The sequence below is a fragment of the Macrobrachium rosenbergii genome, chromosome 20 (genome assembly GCF_040412425.1).
Source record: "Macrobrachium rosenbergii isolate ZJJX-2024 chromosome 20, ASM4041242v1, whole genome shotgun sequence".
In the NCBI taxonomy this organism is placed as follows: domain Eukaryota; kingdom Metazoa; phylum Arthropoda; class Malacostraca; order Decapoda; family Palaemonidae; genus Macrobrachium; species Macrobrachium rosenbergii.
In genome coordinates, this window is record NC_089760.1 from 21,615,204 (window position 1) to 21,642,500 (window position 27,297).

The following is a 27,297-nucleotide window of genomic DNA, read 5'->3' on the forward strand; positions in this document are numbered from 1 at the left end:
TGTGTGCTGGTTTTACACAAAAGGTTCGTAATTGTCTCGTACCCAGCTTAGCTTTGCTAATAGCTGATCTGGCAAGTTGCAAATGCAATAAAGCAACACTAGGGGAACTGCAACTGCAAAACGAGATCTATGGCCAGGTCGCCATTTTTACGTTTTTCCGTGGTTTTAGTTTGAAATATGCTCTGTGAGACAGGTAGCAACAATTTAAGTTAATTTAGCCTTGTGATTCTGACTTCGTGGGTACGGGAAAACGTAAAAAAAGAGGAAAACAAAGGAGAATTTCATATGAGCTTAGGGCTCTTGTTACTGAGGGAAATATTACGTAAAACACGTGGGCACATTTAAAGTAGTGTATTTACATAAATGACATTAGTACGGGAAAGAAGAACTCAAGTAGATTGAATGAAACTGGGGAATCCCAGCCACAGTCGAGAAGCTTCCACGATAGGATCCCTCTTAGCAGATTTTCCGAGGGCGTGTAGAAGGCGGTCCGTGGATGACTTGCGATTTCCGAGGATGAGTTTCTTCCACGTGGTGAGATGCAAGGGCTTCCGTAAAGGGGCAAGGCGATGGGGACTCCTCGAAACTCCAAGCAATGGCGTGTGGGCTCGAGGAATACGGTCGAAGGGCACGAGGAGAAGTATACTTTGGAAAGGGCCACGTGGTTAGGATGCAAGGGCATCGATGGGGCCAGGTGTTGAGGACGTCTTCACAAGTTCACTCCATATCTTCCAGCCCGCGTGTGTGTCGAGACCTCGTGGGCTTTTGCCTTTATCCCCTCCTATGGGGCAGGGGTGCGCCCAACACAGATGCTTTGACTCATTGCACCTGCTGCCCGCAGGGGAGGTTTTGGCCTGTAGGAGAAACGCCCAAGCCAGATTACTTTTGCCTCGAAGGAAAGATCTTTATCAAAAATGGGAGCGCCTTTAATCTTTTAAACCCTTGGTTTTAAGTCGATAGACGGATGGTCTATCGATCGGCCGGCTGGCAGTAAATGAAACACAACAACAACCAACAACAACAAAGGAGGGGGGGGAGGTAATTTGCTAGCGAATTCTTGCTAATCATAATAATATATATATATATATATATAATATATACATATATACATACAGTATATATAACCGTGGTGCGGTTGACCTTAACAACCGGATCACAAAGAGGGATAGAATTCTAGTTTTGTTCAGCCGTACAAATTTCTACCGAATTAATTTTGCAAGGATTTTTAGGCCAAAAAGTAATAAACGCTTTATCAATAGTTCTGTGGTTTTGGACACGATTGCTAATCTCATCGTATTTTGCACTATAGCCGCAATTCACAACAGACGACTGACTACTAGGTTTATAATAATAGCCAAGTCAACGTATCAATAATGGGTTTTGATGAAACGTGCTGGTAAAGTTCCTCTTTGCTCGGGAAAATAAAATGAGTCCTCTCGCTCGTGAGGCATGTATCGCAACCACTGGTACAGGAGATCTATTACGTATAAGTATATATATATATATATATATATATATATATATATATATATATATATATATATATATATATATATATATATATATATGTATATATATATACATACATATATATATGTATATATATATATATATATATATATATATATATATATATATATATATATATATATATATATATATATATATATATATATATATATATATATATATATATATATATATATATATATATATCTATATATCACACACACACACACACATATATATATATATATATATATATATATATATATATATATATATATATATATATATATATGTAAATTTTAATTTCCGGCTGCTTACATGACCTCATGTTTTAAAGTCCACTGTGGAAAGTGCAGAGATGTCATTTCAAGCCTGACGGATTGTACGAAAAAACTACCGTCAAAATATCTCCAATTGTCATTTGTGCTCCCCGCAATCGTCTACGCTTATGTCGTACCCTGACAAATTATTATTGATTACAGTGATTACAGAGATATCTTGCAAGCATTAACGGCCATACTTCTGCATTTAAGTTTGTTTTGCTTACAATACCGTTCCTGTAAATGTCACCGTTTTGACTAAATAAGAAATGATAACGATGTCCTTGGTGTCAAGGAATATAAAAACCTTAACCCACGACAGTAAAAATACACTTTCCGTGTCCCAATATCCTTGCAGTTTTCTACAGGCCATATTTTATTTTAATCTCTCTTAACTTTCTCTCTCTCTCTCTCTCTCCAGCCTCAATAACCTAGATGTTGTGATGCCAGTTTTAGTAAGAATAAATCAATCAGTCTCTCTCTTTGTCTCTCTCTCTCTCTCTAGCGTTGTCTCTAGTTGTTCATACGTAACAGAAGGAAATAGAGTAAATTGGATGGAGTTGTTTTGTGTAAACTCATAAACTTTAGTGTTTTGCTGGAGGCCTTTTTTTTTTTTTTAATAAACAACAGCATCGAGAAACAATCGACCATCTTTATTTTCCGCCTCATACGGAAAGTTTTCCGGGCCGCAAAGTTTAGACGAGTTCATTTAACAAACTTTAGGAATGTAGGTCAGAAGAAACAGCCGCAAAAATGCTGCTTGAAAAATCTTTAAAAGCAATCAGTTCGGTCTGAAAATTCTTTCCCTAAAACCTCAATATTGGCCATCACCGGCGAAAATAAAGACCCCCTCGCAGCAATCCCCTCTTGTAGACGGAAAAATGCGGGACAAAGTTAAGGTAGCAGATGGAATTGCCGAGTTTTAAGACGTCAGAAAAATTCCTCGCCTGGGAAGGGCGGCAGTACACTCTTTCACTCGATTCACCGGTTGTGATTTTTATCCACTCCGGGAGCAATTTATGACGTAGATTTGTCCACTGACAAAACAGGGCATAAGCAGTGCTTTTCCTTTGTTCTTTAACACTTACAACTGGAATTCATTCAGCTTTGAACACAATTTGACTAATGCTCGCCGTCTATGGCTTTCTATTTTCCGTAGGCTGTTATAGGCAATTTTCCTTTCAAGTTAAATGACTTGACTTTATACCTGTGGCGTTAAAACTAGAACTTATTATCCGCAGTGATTCATTTCAATTTCTTCGTTCACAAAAATAATTTGAAGATAATTTTAACGTGACTATGAACTCCTTTTCCACTAAACCTTTTTAATTTATGTATTATCTTAGGTCAAATGGTACATTAAGACTGGATTTTTTCCTAAAATACAATTTCGCAGTATCTTTTCTAAAGTTAATAATTCTATACCAAATATCGTTATATACGTCGGCTTCTCGAGATAATAAAAACTTACTAAAGATTTTATTGATATTTCAGAGGAAAATACTGACATATCAAACTACTTCGCAAACTATCACAGTAGGGGAGTCTAAGATTAATTTACGCTCATCACTATCGGAAAATTGTTTGAAACGAGAGCCCTTTCCTATTTCTGAAAGGATCATTCTGCTGTATTTCTACGGTAGCTTCCCTACAGTAGGGGACTGCAAACCTCAGACGCTCCTTCAGTAGAGGTTCTCGACCCATTTCTTCCATACATCCCTTGACTTGAGCAAGGTGAGCCTGAATGCCTTTAATCTGACTGAATTTAGAGTGGTTTTGAATGAGACTATTTCATCATAAAATTACATGTTAAGCAATTAGCAGAACTCCTAATAACTTCATCATGGAGCTAGTCGTTATTATCCTTATAAAGTGGAGAAGTATGAACTCCATATTGACGCTAAATTGATTTTGCTGCACAACTTTCGGATAAGACAAGATGGGTGTCGCCTCAGTCGGGGCGATGAGAACTTAATAAATACCAAGGTCTTATTCCGCATAACTAATCTGAAGCCGTTGATTTTAACTTTTTTTTTTTTTTTTTTAGAAACTAACCGGTGCTACTTTGGTTTGTTATCTAAGCGTCACCTACTTGGGACGCCCCTCGGAGAACGCCGTGTTTAGTACTATCCCCTCGGGGATCAAAGTATTATATGCACCCATTTCTATATAGTGGGGTCGACAAATTATATTGATAAACGATATCTTCTTGCGGCCGTCGACTTTACATTTACCATACGTTGTTTAGTACTATTATAGCACCTCGGAGTAGGTGAAGCGTGGATGACAAGCCAGAGAAGCACCGACTAACCTTTTCTGTATAACAAAATGAAATTCTAAAAACATGGTTTCCTCCAGGCTAGTCGCATATCTTGAGGGAAGTTTAAATATTAATGATCATATATCAACACCGGCGCCCCTATATGATCGTCGGGTAGGTGGTTGCGGTGGTGGAGGTACTGGAGAAAGAGGCCCCACCTCCTTGTTGGAACTGTTAATGACATTTTTTTCTCTGAGAATATTTTTGGTAAGACCCATTAAGGATATTAATTCTCCTTCATTAGCCACCCCTCCCATGCCCTCCATATGCCCGTAAAACTCTCCTTTTCATATTTAGCATGCGATGATGACACATCAAACAGACTAAATACCAGTTCATAACAGATTTCATACAATTTCTCTATTTCCTTAGATGTTAATATTATTCCAATTCCCAAGGTTGGGGATGGAAATGGTCAGACAAGAACATGTATTAAAAATGAAGTGAAATACAGGTGCTTTGTTTGTGTGGCTTACCTTAGATTATAGCTACTAGTCGGTGGTTGACGTGAAGCTACCATACTTGTTTTAGGCAATATACAAAGACCTCGTGCTATTCCTGGTGACCAAAAAAGAAAAAAGTAACGGTTATACAATTTTTTTTATCAGAAGTGGTATATGGAATGACTATTTTTTTATTTGAAATGTATGAACTCATTATATGGTATGCTTAATAGCACATATGGTTAAGAAGCCAAAGTACAAATGCAGAGCTACTTAATATAATGTATATTTTACAAGGAAAATTGCAAACAGTGTAATCATGTTTTAAAATAATAAGTAAAATTTTTTTGCAATGAATCTTGGCTAACAATAGACAAGGAACAAATGATATTGATTGAAAATGAAGTCTTAGGGAGGAGAAAGCTTGAATTATGAAAGACTTGCTCGTACAACAGTTGTAGCGCTTTCATTTATGTTTCGTGACGGTGATACAATGTAAAGGAAGAATAAAACAGTAAAAGAAGAATAAGACAAAGTAGGAAAAATGGTTTGTTTGCTTCTCCAGATTGACGTCATAAAATACCACTTTTCTCATCGATGAATACAAGCCTCGAACGATGATTACTTCAAGACATGACCTGCAAATCCTGTAAAACAAAGAAATAGTTCCGCCCGCCGACACTGAAGTTTAGAGGATAATCAGCACGATGAGGATCTTACAGCAAAACTGACTGAATGGCAGCGGATTCCAGATTTACTTATTATATTTCAGGGAATGGAGATATTCCACACCACCATACTAAATCCGGAATGTGAGCAACCCAAGTCTTACTCGTTAATAGTGACGGAAGAGTTACAATGGCCACAAAATTTACTAGCAAACAGTTAATAAATCCCTTTGTTGGATTTAGAAACGGATAAATTGCTAAGGATCTGCAAGGCAAAAACCTTCAAATCTTGAAGAGCTGAATAGTTCTCGAGAAATGCTTGTAGGCAGTTGATGTTTCATGTCACTAGTCTCCCAAGAGCATGTTAAAAAATAATCGCTCATTGTGATGACACTTACGTTATTGCTTCGTTGTTTTATTATTACGAAAAAGAAACCCTATACAACGATAAAAATCTATACCGAATATCTTAACAAATAACAAATTGGTCACCAAAGAATGCTTCGGTCTTCTCCACCGGATCGCTACCGAGTTAGGTAAAAGGGTGTGCAAATTCTAACTAGTTGTTCGGTGTCTCTGTAGCCGTAACACTTCTTTGCATAAAATTAAATTGTTCTTAAAAAAATTGTTAATGTTTACAGGGTTTTGACAAATCATGGAACTGGGACTGGTTTCATTTCTGCAAAGAGACCCCACCAAACACAGTTGTTGAATCACTGAAGAATTTACACTTCCTCTTGTAAATTACAAGTGGCAAAACAGTGTCACCTTTGTCAGAATTAACAGGTGCCTTGAAGTAGCACACACTACATACTAAATCCAAAAATATCCTTTGGTGCCAAAGTCGCATGACCAAGTCGGAGAAACCGGACCTTGTTGGTCATCGTTGCTAACGAAATTAATTTAACCAACTTGAACCAATTACGTACACAATTCATCTGTACATGTTGTACAGAGAAATGGTACAATAGACAGGAACGCCGTGTGTCATTTCTGGTCTTACATGCATAGACATTTGAGAATTTGGAATTTGGAAGAATGTGAGACCCCAGCAATCAGAGAGAGAGGTGAGAAATAGAGTGAAGGTGCCGTGTACCATAAGGACTGACTTTCTCTAAAATGAGCATCATTAAGCGAGTGTCAAATGCAGTCATAGAAAATGACCGAGTTGCAATATTATACCCGGATATTTTCTGTTCTCTTTGACATTTAGAGAATTTATCTGACCGCACTTTTTGGATAACAAACCCTGAACATTCAAGAACAAAAACTGTTAACAGTGGCTGCATTTTCATTTTATAAATACAAGGATGATACTCATGAAAACCATACTCCATTAAAATTATAAAGTATAATATCCAACTGAAAATTCACTATCATTAAAACTCTGCAGGTGGTACACTCCACAAAAAAAGACAACGTAAACTTTGTAACTTTCTTTTCAAAATGAATTAACCTTCAGTAAAAAATCGGAAAATATTTTTCTTGTGTGAAAATTTAAATGCTCACAGATACTTACAGCGGAAAGCTGACCTTTTGCTTTAATTAACTACCGCGTAAATATTGCCGGAAACACATGCATTCAACTAACTATGCAGACTCTAAAACACACACACCATATATATGTACATACACAGACATACATATATCTATATATGTACACATATAATACACATACTATATATGTGTACATACATACATATACATACATATATATATATATATATATATATATATATATATATATATATATATATATATATATATATATATATGCTAGTGCAGCCACACCAAAAGAATAATAACGAGTTTATTAGACCGAGCAAGACTAGTTTTTTTGCTCATTTATGTAGGGACAAGTAATGGACGACAGCAAATCTAAACGTGAGTTTATTACCCATAATAAAGTGTCATTATTATACACAGAAAAACTTATGGCGACGAGAGAGCAGACCCTTGGCGCATTATATAATAGCACCGTCTCGATTCTTGGACCCAGGTACAATATGGCATACTTGCTTTAAGGTCAGTGGTGGGGGAGACTAATGTTATACAAAGTTAAGATTTTCGCTTCATTTGTCTAGTTACGAGTAAAGGGTTTTTTGGTTTCTATTATTACCCTGAAATAAATGAAAAAAAAAATAGTTTCATTTCTTATTTCTATTCCTATTATCGAGGTTTTCATATACGAGGCCCAATGCACTGGTAAAGCAATTCCAGAAGTATCAATTATTAGGAATGAATATATCCTGTGCTTTTACCAGTTGAAGACCAATATGGTTTTAATAACTAATTAAAAGGAGAGCACACATTGTTTTGCTAGATACCTTGATTTCCCCCCCTTAAAAATAACCCTGTAAACGATATAATTAGGCGTTAAAGAGGGGAATCCAGATTCAGCAATCCGAGAAATCGTCGTTACTTCAAGTAAGTGGAAATTAGTGATTAACTATCGGTAGTTTTCGTGTAACTTTGGAAGATCTGAAGTGAAGTCTGTGGGTCAAGCACACAGACTCGTCCTTTAAGGCGTCTGCCACGACAGAGGTCACACTTTCCTAGACGATAACTCACTATGAGTTGGAGAAATCTTTGTCCACACGGGCTGGAAGGAAGGGTCAGCCATAGGTCTGCTCCTCCCGAGGATAATGAACAAGACATCTCCGAAGAAAACGGCAACTTGCCCAACCAAGGGGGTCGACATCGGATCAGGCGCGGTCCGGTGTCTTCGCATGCTGCTTTGTCCTCTCAAAACGATGCCAACGTCAACATGGCGTCTGCGGCCAGTGTAGGAGCTGCTCCTACAGACGGGAACGACCAGCTCATGGTTCCCCTCTACAGCGGGGAGATCATCACAGGCGGAATGTTCTCCGCCTTAGGCATTGGGGAGACTACTGTTCCCGCTGGTGTGGGTGCTTCTGGTGACGTCGATCCTCCCCAAGGGGACGATTCGAACGTCCGGGGAAATACGAATCGCCATCGCAATCGCAGCCGGACTCCCATTCGGAGTGGAAGCCGTAGTCTGGGGGGAAGAAGCGCCAGCAACGAGAGCAGTAGTGACGAATCGCAATCGCAGCCGGACTCCCATTCGGAGTGGAAGCCGTAGTCTTGGGGGAAGCAGCGCCAGCAACGAGAGTAGCAGTGACGGGCGTCATAATGCCATGGCTATTCCAGAGGCACGGCGTGAACTTATCTTTCGTCTGCTGTCCAGTGAAAGATGTGACTGTGGAGAAGCCAACTGTCCACACTGACACCTAAAAAAGCTCCATGGCTTTTACAGTTCCCTTTTGATTTTCATCTGCTTACAGATTTTGTAATGTTGCAATCCTCTTGGTTTTCATCTACTTCGATTTTAGAATATTTTAGCCCTTTTAAGTTTGGTTTTTAATGTTCAAGTTAGTGGTTACTAACTGTCCTGGGACTCATGTTAGAACCCTCATTTAATTTACTTTCCAAAACTGAGGGGTCAAATTTTCTTTCATAATTTGATTTTAATCTTTTAATGCTAATGCTGTAATTTTTTTTATAATTAGTTTTTTAGATGAATATTCTGTTAAGCAAGGGTGTGCCATGGTGTCTGATGGATTAAATTGTCAAAATTAATTTTTATTCTTTAAATCCTGATTCTAATAAGTTTCTAGGGTGGTTATGAAAAATTGACAGCCAAACTGCTTAATTCCTATAAGACGCATATCCTTATACATTTAAGGGACAGGAGGAATTTAAAAAAAACTTTAAAACTTTACCTATGAGAAATCCAGTTTTGACATATATGGGAAGAGAAACTTAAGAGGAAAAAAAAGTACTCGATGGTTATGAGAAATCCAGTTTTGACATATCTGGGAAGAGAAACTTAAGGGGGGGGGGGAAAGTACTCGATGGTTGCTTTAAATCTAAAATTGAAAGTTTTAGTTAATTTTTACCCTAATGCAAGACCGCAGATTCAGTGCACTAAAAGCTTTGGTTGCCGAAGGACTAATGTGAACTATTGTGAATTGCCTGATCAAATTTTTAACTTAAATTGTGAAAACGAAAATGGGCAATACTATACCGACTGCCTGGTTCATCTTTGGCTTTAAGGGTTGACTCCTTAAAATGCGGTTATTGTCTTCTGTACATTAGTCGAGGGTCCAGTACACGAAAGAATAATTTGGAGGCAGTTAACTCTTCGAAGATGGGTAGTTTTAAATATACTAGTTTATACCAGCACGCGCCCTTGCCTAGTAAGTGCGGTAAGATGACTAAAAGGTGACTGAAGCTCTGTGGTCCTAAAGCTTTGTCTGAAAAATAAATTTTGGAACAACTGGTATGAAGTAACATGATTAATTCACTGATTAATTCGTAATGGATTAAACTAAACTGACTTTGTTTACCACCAAGTTTCGATAATTGTGAATTTCAAGTATGAAATTATACTTTTATTGTCAATTTACAGGAATAAGATCTTTTAAGAATATGAAGCTATATCATAGCATAAACATAAACGGGTTGACACAATTAGTAAACTAAAGATTTGGAAGTTGACGGTTGTTCATTTCAGGGCCGTGTCTAATAGATTCTCATCGATAAAATCTTGCCAAAGCATCGGATATGGATCGTATTTTGGAAATAGCTATTCGAAGCCACAGCCTAATTGGCAGAAATATGCCGCGATGTCTAATGTTGATAATTAAGGCACTTACCAGAGTAAATAAAAAAAATTTAAAGGGAAACTTGCCTAAATCTAGCAGGGTCGTATACAGAGGCTAGTAAAACGTCATCACTGGAGGTTCTCCCACTCATTGATACTGTAGTATGACGTACTTTATTAGACACCCCGCCCATATACTTTATGAATGAAGACTCAGATGTTGGAAGTAGTAGTAATAGTAGTAGTATATGGAATTCTTATATTGTTTCACACACTCGGACACCTACCCTACATCTCTCTCTCTCTCTCTCTCTCTCTCTCTCTCTCTCTCCTATTTTAGTCATGTCTCTAAGTACAGTACAAGGGAATGGGCATCAAATGAGGATATTAACTGTGTAATACAGTTCCATGGCACAATTCACGTTTCCTGTAACTTGAAATATGCACAGTCTTACAGTAACACTTCACGTTTCCTGTAACTTGAAATATGCACAAAGTCTTACAGTAACACTCTCTGTGAACACAACCATTGTTACCCTGGAGTTTCTGTTGATTTATATTGTCTCCTCAAAAGTTCCGGTTCACGTGTACCTGCTTAGTCCTGCTAAATGAATGTAACATAACGCAAGTGTTCTAACCTTAACTTCCTTAATGCATGATCAATCCCATAATAAATCGGCAGAGCTTTGTATAACACACTACTCTCCCTGCATTATTTTATTTGTGTGCCTCTGCGTCACTTTTGTTGTTTCTATAAGCTTGATTCATTTACTTGAAATTGACACTAATGCCTGCCGTAGGGTTGTTGAGTGGTTATCAGCGAGTCTGTGTATTCCAGGTTTAATCTATTCACTGATTTTTTTTTATGGATTTGAAGTTAATAATTTTTTCAATTTTCAGTTATTTTGATTATTTAATTTACATCGTTTATTATATATATATATATATATATATATATATATATATATATATATATATATATATATATATTATATATATATATATAATTTCAATTAATCTTAACTACATTGTAGTGCTGAATGATACTCGTCCCTCACCGTCCCAGCGCTTGGGCTATGCCCTAAATTTTATAATCCACTAATCTATTGACTATAATGAACTTTATTGAAATTGAAGGAATTATGAAATAAAAAAAACAAACACTGTAATGTAAAATCACGTAAAAGGATATGCTGTTGTTTGTTTAAGATTAAGCTAGCCTTGTGTGAATCAGGGTCTTGCGCTTTGAGCAGACCATAAGTGAAGAACTTTCGACGGAAATGGAGAAAATAAAATTTCGATAACTATCGCAAATCCTAGTCAGGTACTGCTTACTGAACACGAGGGTCAAATATCTGTGTTTCTACGATCATTATCTTACTTCTGGGAACCTGCTTTTACGTCTGATGTCATAGTTTGCGTCACAACATTGTTTCATTCTCTGGGTACTTCCTAAATTTAGCCAAGTCTCCCTTTAAATTTCTGTGATTTACTCTCATAAGTGCCTTAATTATCCACATTAGACATCACTGCATATTTTTGCCAATTAGGCTGTGGCTTCAAATAGCTATTTCCAAAATACGATCCATATCCGATGCTTTGGTAAGATTTTATCGACGAAAACCTACTAGGCACGGCCCTGAAATGCACAGTAGCTGCTTAACCAATACGAGTTGAAACGTAAAATGGAACTTTTCACAGTAAAACGGCTGAATGCTGCCAGCCTTTCCATTTCTAATTTAAATGAGAAGATGGAAGGCTACATTTTCAAACACATTACCATGAACTTGATTAGCATATGGCCCGTGTGTAAGTTACAATGACCTGGCTTTTATGAGTTAAGCGATTTCATCTAAAGGTCCCCGTAGACGATACGACCGGCGGAGCAGGTTCCATTCTAACTCCGGTATCTGCATTGGCCATGGACGCTCGGATTCACTTCAGTTTGCCGAAACCTGGTCGAGTGAAGAAATGTCCGGTCCGCTCAGTGATAACGGTATAGGCTGCGCTCTTGCAGCAGAAATTGGAAAACCCCAGCGAAAAAGGAGAACCTGGATTAAACTATGGTGAAGAAGAGAAATGAATGACCTCACTATTGTTTATTTAATGAATTGAAACTTTACCCTGGTGACTGGTTTAATTACCCGGGAAGGGACGAGCAGACCGACATGCAATTATTCTATATGATCTCCCCTCTTATAGATATAAAAAACACACTTGTATGAGACAACCAATATCACTGTGAGTGTGTGTGTGTATGTATGAATGTATTAGTAATATTGTTTAAATTACATTGTTATTTTCCGTGCGTAAAACAAAAGTTGATAACATTTTCAATAGTATTTAAATTTCCCTTGTATAAATTAAAAACTATGTACACACTGTACTCTTACTTGGCTACAGAAACGTAGGTTTAAGGGCCTATTCTGCTTTAACGGATCATAGACTTACTCTATACCAGACTATATACCACCAGACTGTGCAAGATGCTTTGTATGCAACATGGTTGCTTTTTAACTTTGTAAGCTCGTGTATCAAAACTTGAATAATTGCTTCACATGCCTCTGGGATTATGTGCCCCAAGGAGCGACTTGTCGCTCGGAAGCAGTGTGGCCAGCAACCTCTCGTGCAGTGATATTGGTTGTCTCATACAAGTGTGTGTGAGGGGAGACCATACAGAATAATTCCATGTCGGTCTGCTCGTCCATTCTCGGGTAATTAAACCTGTCACCAGGGTAAAGTTTCAATTCATTAAGAGTCAGTTAAGGAGATGGAGAGACAAGTGTAAGAAAGGATAAATAAAAAAAAAAACACAAATGGAGATAAAAAAAAATCCTTATGACATACAAACAAATTCATTTAAATATGAAAAAAACATGGAATATAAGAAAAGAAAATGAGCAAAGGATAACTGACTCAATAAAAGGTATGAAAGGCACAAAAAAATCTGCTGACAAAGCCTGATTCAATTGCACATGAACGAACGGCAACAGCAGTTTCTGAATTTCCGGGAATACCTGCAATGTGGGCCTAAGCCCTCGAGGGAAAAAGGAGGAAGAATACGAGAGAGAGAGAGAGAGAGAGAGAGAGAGAGAGAGAGAGAGAGAGAGAGAGAGAGAGAGAGAGAGAGAGAGAGTTCTAATAGAATTTGCATTAATTCCATTTATCAGGAGAGCCAAATGTTATTTCGTCCTAAAGTGAGTTATATCGAACGAGATGGGAATCGCTTCCAAGAGGCAACAGCCGTCAGATAATAATGATTAATCCGATTAGATAGTCAGCAAATACAGATGTCCATAAGCGATGTGTTTGTAAAACACTTCCATTTTGTTCCAGTGGGGAAGTGATCGCATTTTGTGTTTTCATAACCAGAGATATTTATTGTGCTATGGTGGACTTTTTACATTGTTTCCCGAGTTAATTAAATTATCTAATTTCACTGTACTTTCCAGTAGGTTATGAAAGTACTGAAAAAAAGGAGAATAATAAGCAAAACGAAAATAGTGCATTCCATGAGTTAAACTACTTGTATCAAGAAAATTAGAAAAAAAAAAAAACTGAAATGTAACTACACTGATGTCTTGGGATCAAACAAAACACCTTTTTATCAATGACACAAAAAGAAGTTATAGAATTCACCGTGCCCTCGATTTTGTCGGTTTCAAAATAAAAATGTTGGTTCCTTCTGTAAAAGGAATTTAGCCCCTGAAATCACGAATTCCTGTATTTAAAGAAATGCAACTGACCATACCTAATCTTTATCCGTTAACTATAGTAAGAAAATAAACTTTTGATACTTACAGGTTCGTTTCAATAAAACATGATAGAGTAAAAAGCACAATTACCCCACCAATATTAATGAGTTCTTGGTCTATTTAAACTCGAATATGACAACAAAACATGACGTAATATAAATGATAAAAATGGGTAAGGACTAGTGCAAATGACTGTTTTCTCGGAGATTTTGATAACGCTTCACTTTTGATTTTAAAGATGGTCAAACCTGTTTATCTTTGATTATTCGGGAATGAAAAAGGAGAAAAAGCTTCTTGTTTTGAAATGATACAGTATTATTTAAAAAAAACTGCATTGCGGTCATATTTCAGTTAGGATGTATGAAGTAACTTCTACACGAAACAAAATACAAGTTAAATGAGAGTTGCTACTGAGCATAATTTATTTGATAAATTAAAGGCTATACTTCCTTCTTACAAACAATGTAACCCTACGTAAGTCATCGTATGTTAACTATTATTATGTGGAGAATATTTTTTTTGTAAAAGGATTCGTTGACGTTATGAGAAAAATAACTAAATTAAAAGATATTAGAAACGGCAGTTTAATGTAAGTATGCGGAACATCAGGCAACTTACAAACCGAAAACCGTCTATTCTCTTTATCCTGATCTTCAAATACAACATACAATAACAATCTGAAAAATGTAAACACAATTTTGACGTCCTGTAATGTCTTATTACTTTACGAATTTTACATTTGATAAAATATGTATAACAAACAACAACAACATACAAAAATAAAAAAAAAGCCTTCCTCTAAGATGACTTTGAATGAGGCAGGCTAATCTAGATAGAAAACGGGAACAAAAGCAAGACGAAGAAGAAACCCAGAGACAAAATCTAAAATTCTAAAAGCTCTGTTTCCCCGGTAATGAAGAACAGCACTCTTAGGAGCAGGAGGAAGACGAGGAGAAGAGAAAACACGCCATGTAAACATTAATATCCATAACGAAGTTATATATACTCCCACTACGTAAATTGTTGTTTTCCATCAGCGTCAGCAACGAGATGCGTGCTATTACATTGTGGCGGGAGAGCACACTTGAGTATATGCTCGCACAGTGTAATCATATTCTTGAAACCCTGCAGTGGATTTGTTGTGTAGACAAGCCGTGTTTTTCAAGGGGGGAAATACGTAAGAGGGAACAGAGGAACTCTGCCGTTTTGACGGGAAATTGGTTAGAAATCAAGGGGCTCACAGAGGATATAAACAAGATGTATTTATATACTGACAACTGAATATTTAGAAGAGAACAGAGACATATTGATTTAAGAAGTTAGCGGATGTCCCTGCCAACTCTCGTGAAAATTATACCCTGCTGTTGATAAAGAATTTAAAAACAGCAACCACGCTGGTGATGCGGGAGACATATAGGAATGACTACATGAAATATTTTGAGATTATATATATAGATGATGACATCAATGGTATCAGAATTTGTAACTGGTACTGCAAGTTTTTGAAGACTGCCAGATTAACAGAAAAGCACCAAATGTGCCACGTGAATATGAACGTAGTTTTATCTAACAATGAGCAAATTAATGATTGTCAAGTGCATGCAGACTTCACGTAGAAATAACATTTATTTTTAGCACTATTAATCTTAATACTTTTGCTTGCAATAATGTCTCAGTGTGTGCCCTTCCTGCTAATCCCAAAGCAGCTGGTAAATTCATGATTCCAGTGGTTATATTATATTGGTAATTGTGCTCAAAACTAGCAACACACTCCAATGATGTTCGAACATTTTCTTTTATATTTATTAACGATACTCATGCAGATACTGAACCATCAGAATGATGTGGCAATCAAAGCATATTGCATGAAAACAGGCTGCCCTGAATAGATGTTATCCCTAAGCCTCTTAAACAGTAAATTTCCTAAATAAAACTCGGGCTAAACGTGTGCTGCACGAGCTCAGTGACGGACTCGGTCACTTGAGGTAACTGGTTCTACTACTTTTTCCGCCTTTTTAGCGTAGTTATATTCTTTCTCCATGGCCTGTCTAATAACTAAATGAAACAAGTAACAAATGCGCCGAAGTTTCTTCGGCGCAATCGAGTGTTCTTTACAGCGTATAATCAAGGCCACCGAAAATCTATCTTTCGGTGGTCTAGGTAAAATGCTGTATGAGCCGCGACCCATGAAACTTTAACCACGGCCCGGTAGTGGCCTATCCTATATCGTTGCCAGAAACACGATTATGGCTAACTTTAACCTTAAATAAAAACTACCGAGGCTAGAGGGCTGCAATCTGGTATGTTTGATGATTGGAGGGTGGATGATCAACATACCAATTTGCAGCCCTCTAGCCTCAATAGTTTTAAGATCTGAGGGCGGATAGAAAAAGTGCGGACAGAAAAAAGTGCGGTCAGAATAAAGTGTTGACGGACAGACAAAGCCGCAAAATAGTTTTCTTTACAGGAAACTAAAAATGCATGTGAAGCCATTATGCGCTACCTGTTTTTTTCTAATTCTGAGCAGAATTCAAGAATATATTTCTTTACCTGAGTTCATTATTGCTTATTACAACTATATGTTGCACATTTCTAACTTCCATTAAGGTGGTCAGTGAACTAAACATTATCAAATTAAAAAAATACTGTCGTTATGAAATGCAAAAAAGGTTTTTATTTTAAATAAAAATATCAGATAATCTATCTTCATTAAAATTAAGACAAAACAGAATCAGCATCATATCAAGCCTTCCACTAACGTTAACTCACTTATGGAAAGCAAGTATAATACAACAGTGTGAAAAATTTAAAATGCTTAAGAACGAATTGTTCTATCTATTCTCGGTTGGATTTACCATCACTTCTATTTCTTGACACGTTTCTCTCCAGCCATCAGAATATGCTATTTTTCCCCGTAAAGAAATCCGACATTTCTAAACCCTTTCGAAGAGAGAGAGAGAGAGAGAGAGAGAGAGAGAGAGAGAGAGAGAGAGAGAGAGAGAGAGAGGGAAGACGCAAGAAACGAAGACACGAGGCGACAGCTGTCGTCGGTGGAGCATCGCCCCCTGGTCATCTGCGTAGCAAAGACCGCGCTCCCTGTCAGCAAAGCAGCTTTAGTTGCAATAACAGTTGCAATCCCAGGAATGAGGATTATGGGCAAAACGACGTTACCAGGGGATGGAAGTCGGAAATTTCCCGTAGTATGAAGTATGACCTTCGCGCCCCTAAGCCCTTGTGTTTCTGGGCTCGTGTTTATTGAATGTGCCTCATAAGAGCAGCGTTTAGCATCGTTCTCCTGCTGTGTTTCCGTGAAGAGTTTAAAATAGAATCAGTAAAGTTGCAAAATTTATTCTGACTGGAATATTCGCCTTAGTTACAGGCATATATTCATTCGCACAACGATACATATCTAATAAGTTTTCAACATAATATATTTTCAGTCCTAATATAGTTTAGAATAATATATTTTTATCCATAATGTATTTTTAGCCTAATTATATTAAGTACTATTATGCTTTTAGAATAATATATTTTTATTCCAAATATACCTTTAGCCTGATATATTTTTAGTCCTAATATATTTTCATTTCTAATATATTTTACCCTCTAATACATCTTAGCCTGATATATTTTTATTCCAAATATACTTTTAGTCCTGATGTATTTTTAGTATATTTCAAACAAGATTCTATAAAATCATAGCCAAGTGAAATGAATAATATCCCTGCTCCTCTTAAGTGATTCGAATCAGTGTTGGGAAAGGAATTATGAGCCTAGCGCTTTAAGCAATATGTTGTAACGAAATGACAGGAATAGTCTCAGCTCTCAGCTCACACACATATGGTTCTGTCCTAAGCAGGAGCTTTTATTAGAGCTTTCATCAGCCTATAACGTAAGCGTTTTTTCTTTAAGGAGGAAGAAGCAACTGTGCGCACACACACACACACACACATATATATATATATATATATATATATATATATATATATATATATATATATATATATATATATATATATATAATATATACATATATATATATATATATATATATAATATATATGTATATATATATAATATATATATAATATATATATATATATATATATATATATATATATATATATATATATATATATATATATACATACACACATTTAATGCAAAGGTATATTTATCTCTCTCACACATTCATATATATATATATATATATATATATATATATATATATATATATATATATATATATATATATATATATATATATATATAAACATATATCATGCAGATGTACCACAGGAAAAAATTAAATACAGGGTGTAAATCCTAATTGTTTCGTCTTTAGTTTTCTAGGACATTTTCAAAAGAACTGATACATAGTGGTAAAAATTCACAATATACATGCTAGGGTGACAGCACAAAAGCATACACAGGCAGCTGGAAATCAAATATTCACGGATAATAAGTTAAAAATTAATAAGTAGAAAAGAGGAGGATCAGTAAACTGATCAGCGTCTGTATTTATAAACTTTTTTTTTTTTTACACAGTTTGGGCCAAAACTTTTTTTTTATTAGGCCCAGATAAATATCTATCTCCAAACCTACACATTCTTCCTGTTGCCTTTAAGTTCCTCGTTGGACGAGTCGGTAGAGTTGTCGGCTAGCACTCTGCTAGGTCCCGTTGCTAGGTAACCAACTGGTTCTTAATCACGTAAAATAAGTCTAATCCTTCAGGCCAGTCCTAGGAGAGCTGTTAATCAGCTCAGTGGTCTGGTTAAACTAAGGTATACTTAACTTTTTTCCTATTTCCTTTGAAATAAATGGACTAAGTTTATACATCGCTTGGCCGACATTGACATCTTACAGAAGCTTTCTTTTATAAAAGAGGATTTGATAATTTTTACTTCCACTGAATTATTGAAATGCTCTATCTTTTTAGCTATTTTCCAGCTGATGGCAGGATGGTTATCACTAACATAAACTAATTTGCTCTGTTCTGTACAGATCTTATACATGTTTTCTGCAATTTTATTCTCATTGCCCGTGATTTTTCTAGTCCGAATTAGTTTGGATTTGTTGTACAGTTCCTGGTATTGTCAGGAGAGTTTTTCCAATTGTTGGTTGTTTTATTGTATTATTGTTCTTTAATGCTACAATACCTCCATGGTTCACAAAGAGATGGAGAATTTTTGACATTATTGTTATATGACAGTATAAGCAAGTTTTTGTGTTATATGTTTTTCTGTTGTTATTAACATATAAAAATTCTTTTTGCAGTTCTTAACGCATTGTCTCATATCAAATCATGATATTTATTGTAAGTATTCATTATTACATTTTTAAGAACACGGATGTGAAAAAATTCTTTATTTCTATGGCCAGCGTAAAAATGCAAATAGGCAGAAATATTGGTAGGTTTTCTGTAGTCACTTCATTTAAACCATATCCTTGTGTGTATTAGGCAATCGAAAAAAGCATAGCGTTGAAAATGATGCTAATGATATACTTTCAGAGCTAAGGCAAAGTCGGCTTCTGCTTTATTTATTTATTTTTTGTAGACTACTATTATTTTTTATGCAAAAGTGTGAGCGTACTCTAAAAGCTGCTAGGACTTTATCCTAGGTCATATGAAGCTTCGAATACGTTTTTCGATTTCCAAATGGCATTTCGCGTGTACGAACATACTAATCTGAATTGATTTTGGAAGGAGTATTAATTGGCGAGCCGAATCGCTGGGAGATGAAGAACTGTCAATAGCCGCCGTTAGAGAGGGTTACGTTTCAATAACGATAAGGATGCCGATGCAGATATCAAGAGAAGCAAGCGATTTAGAGGGCTTTCAGCAATATCAAACGACGAGTTTCTCCCTCGTAGTATAGGATGATGGTGTCTTCTTTCATGCCTTGATGTCGATGTTCACTGTCATGCGTTTCAGAAGCAATATCTGATTACCCTTTATGGCAGATCACAGATGATGCAGCACATGAGTCAGCAGAATCATTTTCAATACATCTTTTATGAAAAGAGTTGTACTGATTTAGGAGTCGGTTCCTTTTGCTAGGTCATCATCAGCTAAACTGTTTTCGCCTTAATTTTTATGACTTTCCTTAATCCATCAGGTTTTTGATCTATGAAATTATGGCTGCCAAGGTAAGCAGTGACCCTTTCAGGTATTCAGCAATCCAGACAGTACAACGAGGGAGTTGGAGTGGTTGGACAGCAAGATTAAAGAAGAGAGAATGGAAGTAAAGTATAAGTAAAAAATGGGTGAAACTAGGGGCAGTCGGGACGCTGCAAACATCCTTTCATAATGACTACAGTGCACCACGCGTGGAGTTCTGACGAGGCACACTAACGGCACTATTCCCCTGCGGAGATCAATCTGTTGTTATCCCGAGAATGGCAAATTTTAGGTATTCAAGTTCTTTACTTCTATTTCTCCGGTAATTCAGATTTTTATTAGAACGGAATTCGCAGTAAAAGCTGAATAAATGTAATGATTTAAAACTCGTCGCATTTCAAAATCCTAAATCTCAAATAAAATTAGAAGGTATTTTTGAAGTTCCGAGTTCTTCTCTTCAACCCGGTTCGAGAAGATTCACAGGACCTCACGGTGAGCACAGTTCTCTGATTGCGATGTTCCTTTTCTTTTTGCCCTTCTGTGTAACAACGCGTCATTCATGCCATCAAAAACTTTCAAGGTTCTATTTTCATCCGCCACGCTGTGGCCTCTTTGTACTTTTCAGCAGGTACTGGTTCGGCCTCTGTTTCGCTGCTTGGAGAGAGAAGAACTTTTGGAGTCTTCTCTTTGTTGACCTTTTCCATTCTATGATTTCTTTCAGGGTGCGATCCCGTATTTCTTCTTTCTCGCTTTATCTTTCTCCTTCTTCTTTTTCAGGCTTAGGCAAAGGCTAGGCAAGGGATTACCTGGATGATAAAAAAAAAAAAAAGAACGAGAGAAGAAGAACGCTCATGAATATCTGAATTAACAAGACGCCATCGCCTTAATGGTGGTTCCGGTGCTAATGCCAAATATACACGGGCAGTAAAAGGAGGATCGTTAGGCAAGGACGAGGAAATTTTAAAGCTCCTTTGACTATTCAGAGAGTAATCGCGAGCGTGGAAGAAGTCGCTGATGAAAGATAAGGAGGGGGAAATTAATATTACACTGTGTGGATGCTGCTGATGAGTGGGAATTGGGGAAGGAAAGTAAAAACCGGGAAGGAAAGTAGATGTGGAAAGCCTTTTAAACATCGAAAATAGATGGCTTGGGGAGCTAATGGAAGTAAATGACGCTAGATTAGTTAAAACCGTTTCAAAGAAGAGATGGCAATGGCAAGTCTTCCAAATTGACGTTAATTATAAATGAAATCATTTTCTGAGAAGTTGGTCAACGTTTATAATACTGTCTATGGTGAGGCTCGTTTCCACATTCATTGCAGAGGTAAAACATCTGCTTTTTTTCCATGTTTGGAGTTCGCCCTCCCTATGAGAGCGACGTCATAATAAAGTATCTTCCATTCCTCACGGGACAGCAAGGATTTGATTATACTGCAAAGACGTCTTCTTTACCCATTAATTACGATCATGTATCGCATCTATCAACGCAGCAAGAATCTCGTGTATATATTTGTATGTAGAATTTCCTGGCCCTTTCGCCAATGTCTATTTTATCACTGCATGTACATTATGTCTCTTGTTTTTGTTATTTGATTGACTGTTAACAAACACAAATTGCTCTCACTCAGCATGCGGGTCACGGGACCTGGGGTCGGGCACCACGTTTCTGTCCGTACGCTACTATGTACAGTATACCTTATGCCCATCATCTTATGTAACAATGAGGCCCCCAAAATTCAATTCAGTTAGCGAGCTACATCGAGTTTTTTTCTTAATTTCATTGTAATTCCCATTTACAGTGTTTCCTTATTGCTTAATAGCAGTTTTGTCTCGTCTTTATTTCTGTCAAAGTTAAAAGTTCCAACAGGGGAAAAAGTCTTCGCATCAGACAAAATCTTCAGTTCTGAGAGAGCTGACAGTTGAAGATTCAGTTCTGAGAGAGCTGACAGTTGAAGATTCAGTTCTGAGAGAGCTGACAGTTGAAGATAATCATTTTCCAGTCGCAGTGAATGTGGGAAAATTTTAAAGCTATTTCAAAGACGATGATTAAACGAATCCCAGTGTTAGGTGACATAATTGTTAAGCATAAGCTTAAGAAACACCAAACTCCGTTTACATGTTACCAAAACGCGGTCAGATGAAACAGCAAATCCTGCCAATATTGCCCCTATTCCCTTGGCAGCTTCACTTCAGACTCTCATTGACATTTATTGGCCGACAGAAAAGGGAGGGCGCAACATTTTCCTTGATTACGATCTACTTCGTCATGAGTCTCTCTGGGATTTGGTAGAGAAGGTTAGGGATGATTTATTGATTTGGCAGTAATTCTCATTTTCTTTTATTTTCTCCAAAAAAAGTAGTAAGTATAATTCACGAGGAGAGGGATTCTTTTAGTTCAGGAAGTCTTTATTATTATTATTATTATTATTATTATTATTATTATTTATTATTATTATTAATGTTTCTTATACTGTTGTATTCTTAAATTACATAACAGTGTCAGAAACTAGAGAAAAAATTATGCCACTGCCAGATTTACTTCGCCTCTAATGGAGATGAAACTAAACCTTTTTCGAGAAAAAAAAAATTAACGAGATGTTTCAGACTGATGGACCTTAACATTTTAAAAGATTACGATTCATCAGGAGAGAAAACAAATGTTTTTTGCTGTCTACTTAACCTGATCAATCATTGTTACCCGAGGCCTTTAAACCGGTCGCCTGTGAAATGTTGCCTTTAGATAGAGAACCTCATCTCGTTCGATGTAACTCACTTTAGGACGAAATAACATTGGTTATCCTGATAAAGGGAATGAATTCAAATGCTATTAAAAGCCTCTCTCTCTCTCTCTCTCTCTCTCTCTCTTCTAAGGGGTTCTCTCTCCTCTCTCTCTCTCATTCCATTCTGGAATTCCATTAATCTTAAGAGAATACTTTTACCTTTCGTTTAAATGTTAAAGAATAATCGTTCTGATGGCATATTTTCCTCTTCCTGTGATTTGTTATTTTTGTGTATCTATTTTCTTTGTATGTTTCTACCTTATTTAATCTCAGTTCAGCAGTCCCCGCATATTTTGTGTTTTCATCATTTTTGTCTTATATAATTCTTTGTGTCTTAGCTTCCGGGATTTATCTGCTCGCAACTGTTTTTGCTTCGCAGCATGAAATTCCGTTCCCAAGGATTTATCACTCTCAACTCCTTCTTTTTCCTTCGAACCTACGAGGTTTTTTTTATCTGTGATTGTTCAGCGAGTATTCTAAGGGCTTTTCGACAAAGATATTTTGGTTCTTTGTTAAACTTCCCTTGTTACCTCAGTCTAAACCTTCACCTCCATTTCCAAGTACTTCTTTCGTTATCGTCGACGAAAAAAGCAAACAGCAAAGGTTACATAACTTTTCCTCGTAGCGCCTCATTATTTATTGCGAGTCCCCTTGACAAAACTCCATCATTATAACTTTGCAGCTGCTCTGTTCATTGATATTTTCAATTATTTTTACACATTTTACGGTGATACCATAGTAAAATAAGACCTTTGTTTTAACTTCACTCCATTTCTACTTCTCTATGTTTTTATTCCTATCTTAACTTCAAGTATTGTTCTTGCATTTGCTGGGCCCAGTTCTTGAAAGTGGCCTTCATCTCTGCCATTTACGTTTTTAATCCAAATCGCACCAGATGAACGGTTCCTTCGCTGAATGTTCACAGAGTAAAAATTCAGCCTTTGTTCCATTGATTTGGCGGAGGCAGTCCGTTTTTTATCTCCCGTGCTACTAAGTTTTCACCTTTTCTCTTTGTCCACATTTCTTGAGTCTACAACCTCTCCCGTATTTTAAAAGCCTCGCCTATAGCGTGCCTTTGGGTAGACTCCGTGTTATTCTTTTTCCCTCGTTCAGCTTTTTCTTCTTTCAAGCCTGCGCCGTGACGGAGTTCTATTCTGAAGACAAGGAAAAGAGCAGTTCACGCAGTCACCCACTAACAAGGCACCATCTCCGTAATTACGGTTACGTTGCCAGTGCCAAATATACGTAGGCGGTTAAAAAGAAAAAAAAAAGGAGGTTCATTAGGCATTAACGGGGACGCTCAGGTTCCTTTGACTTTTGAAAAAAAAAAAAAAGAGAAATCACTAACGTGAATGAAGTTGCTGATGAACGATAACGAAGAGGAAATTTACATTACAGAATGTGATTGCTGCTGATGAAGGTAAATGGACGGGTAATGAATGGTTGACGAATGAAGTGGAAATTGAAAGAGGGAGTGTATGTACACTAGGAAGAAAGAGACTTGGAAAATACGGGTTAAGCTAGAGGTGCAAATGCATAGTGATAAATATATGGAGGACAGATATAAGGACGAAACTGGGTTCGTTGAGCAGCTCTCCTTTTTCAAAGACGAGCAAGGCTGCACTAATAAACACTGACAACCCGCCCCCACCCACTAACGCATATATTATATATATATATATATATATATATATATATATATATATATATATATATATATATATATATATATATATATATATGCTGTATGTATATATATGTGTGTATGTAATTATTTTATTTTTTCACTTTAAAGCCCTGTTTCCTGCAGAGAGTAATTTCAGATAAAAAAACACGACAATGGTCGCTGTCACATTCATATTTGGCCTGCTGAATCGTGGAGGAAGCCCTCCCTTTCTTGCTTCACATATTCTTTGACTTGCCTCTTCTGTTCTCTTATCATCATCTGTTACGTTAGGCATTAAATAACTATGTTCATTAACCATTTCTTTCTTCCACCTCCATATTAATATCCAATGCTCCACCATCCTTGCTTTAATATAACTTCATTACCTTAACCTTGTTTTCGTTTATCGTCGAATTTATCTTCTTGTGAACATTTTCAATAGTTTATGCAATGTATAATCTGTAAGTATCAGCCACTGCACAATTCCTCCACAACCCATATTCATCCCACACCCTTGCACCTGATTTGTTACTAAGTGCATCGATAAGGATATTAAGCAGCCAGTTCATCGATGAGGATATTAAATAGCCATGGTAGCATAACATACTCTTGTCTAATAATAAGTCTTACAGCAAGCTACTCTCTTGTTTATATATGGGAGAGTGCGGTGTAAATAATCTTCTGTAAATATAAAATAATAATACAGAGGTGTAGTAACTTCTAGTCAGACAAAAACAAAGGATTCTTTGAAGACCAAAATAAAACAGAATTGAGAAAAGACCTGAAATAATAATTGGACGGAAAAGAGACCACAGAAATTATGTTGTAACGAAATTCACATTTTTTTTTATTTAAGAAGAGATGCCTCAGAGGGATTTACATGAACGTCTCAGGAATTTTGGAAAAAAAAAGATTTTCCCGTATTCTGTGAGATACTTATGTTATCAAACATTGAAGGTAAGAGGATCACCGACCAATACGGAACTGAAAAAATAATAACCTTTATCAGGCCACGAAAACATCTACATGCATTTAAAGATGAATGTAGCAGTGACCGTTGTATTATTTTTTCTATGAAGACACTTCTAGCAAAGGAAATGACACACATACACACACACATATTATATAATTTATATATTTCCATATATACATACATATTATACACATATATATATATATATACAGTATACATCGTTATTTCTAAGCCAAACAACAGTTCGAATCCCTCTAGTGACGAAGCACTTGATTATAATTCCCGAGATATAATGAATTGGGTATTAAACGTTTTTGACTTTATAAGTGTTAATATACAAATACATATATGAATACACACACACACACACACACACACACACACACACACACACACACACACACACACATATATATATATATATATATATATATATATATATATATATATATATATATATATATATATATATATATATATATATATATATATATATATATATATATATATATACAGTACATATATTTATTTCTAAGCCAGGCAACAGTTCGGATTCCACTGGTGTCAAAGCACTTATTATTATTTGTAATTCCAGAGATATAGCGAATTAGGTATTGAATGATATGTTGCTTAATACATACATACCTACATATATATATATATATATATATATATATATATATATATATATATATATATGTATATATATATATCTATAAATATAAAGCAACAAATCATTTAATACCTAATTCACTATATCTCGGGAATTACAATTAATAAGCGCTTCGACACCAGTGGAATCCGAACTGTTGCCTGGCTTAGAATATGTACTGTATGTATATATACATATATATATATATATATATATATATATATATATATGTAAGTATATACATGTATGTATATATATGTAAGTATATACATGTATGTATATATATGTATGTATGCATATATTTATATATATATATATATATATATATATATATATATAAATATATATATATATATATATATATATGTGTGTGTGTGTGTGTGTGTGTGTGTGTGTATATATTACAGATAAACTCACTCAAGATTAAGGTGAGGTAAGAGACTGCTTCCAAAGCGCCTTCGTGTATTTACTATTTACACATCATCAAAGGGCTTTGCATATAGTGAGTGTGTACATAGTAAATACACGAAAGCATTTGAGAGGCAAATTTTTACCTCGTCTTAATTGTAGATTCTAGTTTTATATATATATATATATATATATATATATATATATATATATATATATGTGTGTGTGTGTGTGTGTATGTATGTATGTATATTGCTGAAGGCGTTAATAACTTGACGATCATTCCTGCCAAAAGCTTTTTATAGGACATCGAATTCTATTTATTCTGTTCATTTAATTTTTCGTCGTTTATCATTTTTACCAAAGAAAATTCTCAAAAATCTGCTTCAGTAACTATTAAAATGCATGATTAATATACTTATAAATTTTCTCTCACATGAGGTTGCTTTGATTCTCTCTCTCTCTCTGTTTTCCTCGTTTTTGTACCGTGGCTGCATGTTTACTTACGGCCGTAGCCATTTACTTCGCCACCTGCTGTGAGAAATCTTGTGAGGGAGAGCATTAATCTTTCATCCATTTCCCATTTCCATCTTAAACCACTTTTTTTCCTGCTCCATCCATCGGTTAACAAGCCAACCATCTTCGTGCCAAAGCTATCGAGTTCCTATTTATTTCCTTAGGGTCAGGCCTGGAAGAAGGACATTCCATCATGGGGTCAGTATCTCATGCCAAGGTAATGGTAGAAGTATGCTGGCCAAGGTTAAGAAGGATATATATGGGCATAGTGCGTCCTTGACCTGGTCATATGTTTGTCTTATAATATGTGTCCTATTTGGTAAGTTACCGTTACATCCAAAGAATTCTTGACTCACGCAGCCTCAAGAAATTTGTGCCAGGGTACAAGAATCAGCTACGGGGGGTGAGTGTTCAACAGATGATCCAAGACACCCACTAAACACTCAATTTAAACAAAGGAGTTCCTGAAAGTGAGACTGTCTTAGGTTCATTATCAAAAAAGTTTGAAGTAAGTTACTTCAGCATCTCTCTAGTTACAAC

At 36.1% G+C, this 27,297-nt stretch overlaps 1 long non-coding RNA gene across 1 annotated transcript in view; it reads right to left on the reverse strand.

The window, feature by feature from the left end:
• Positions 1–4,625: 4,625 nt before the first annotated feature.
• The window catches only part of LOC136849147 (uncharacterized), a 170,512-nt gene continuing 147,840 nt past the window's right edge, over positions 4,626–27,297 (reverse strand). Inside the window, exon 4 of the long non-coding RNA XR_010856242.1 lies at positions 4,626–4,707. This is a non-coding gene — a long non-coding RNA (uncharacterized lncRNA). The remainder of the gene's footprint in view (positions 4,708–27,297) is intronic.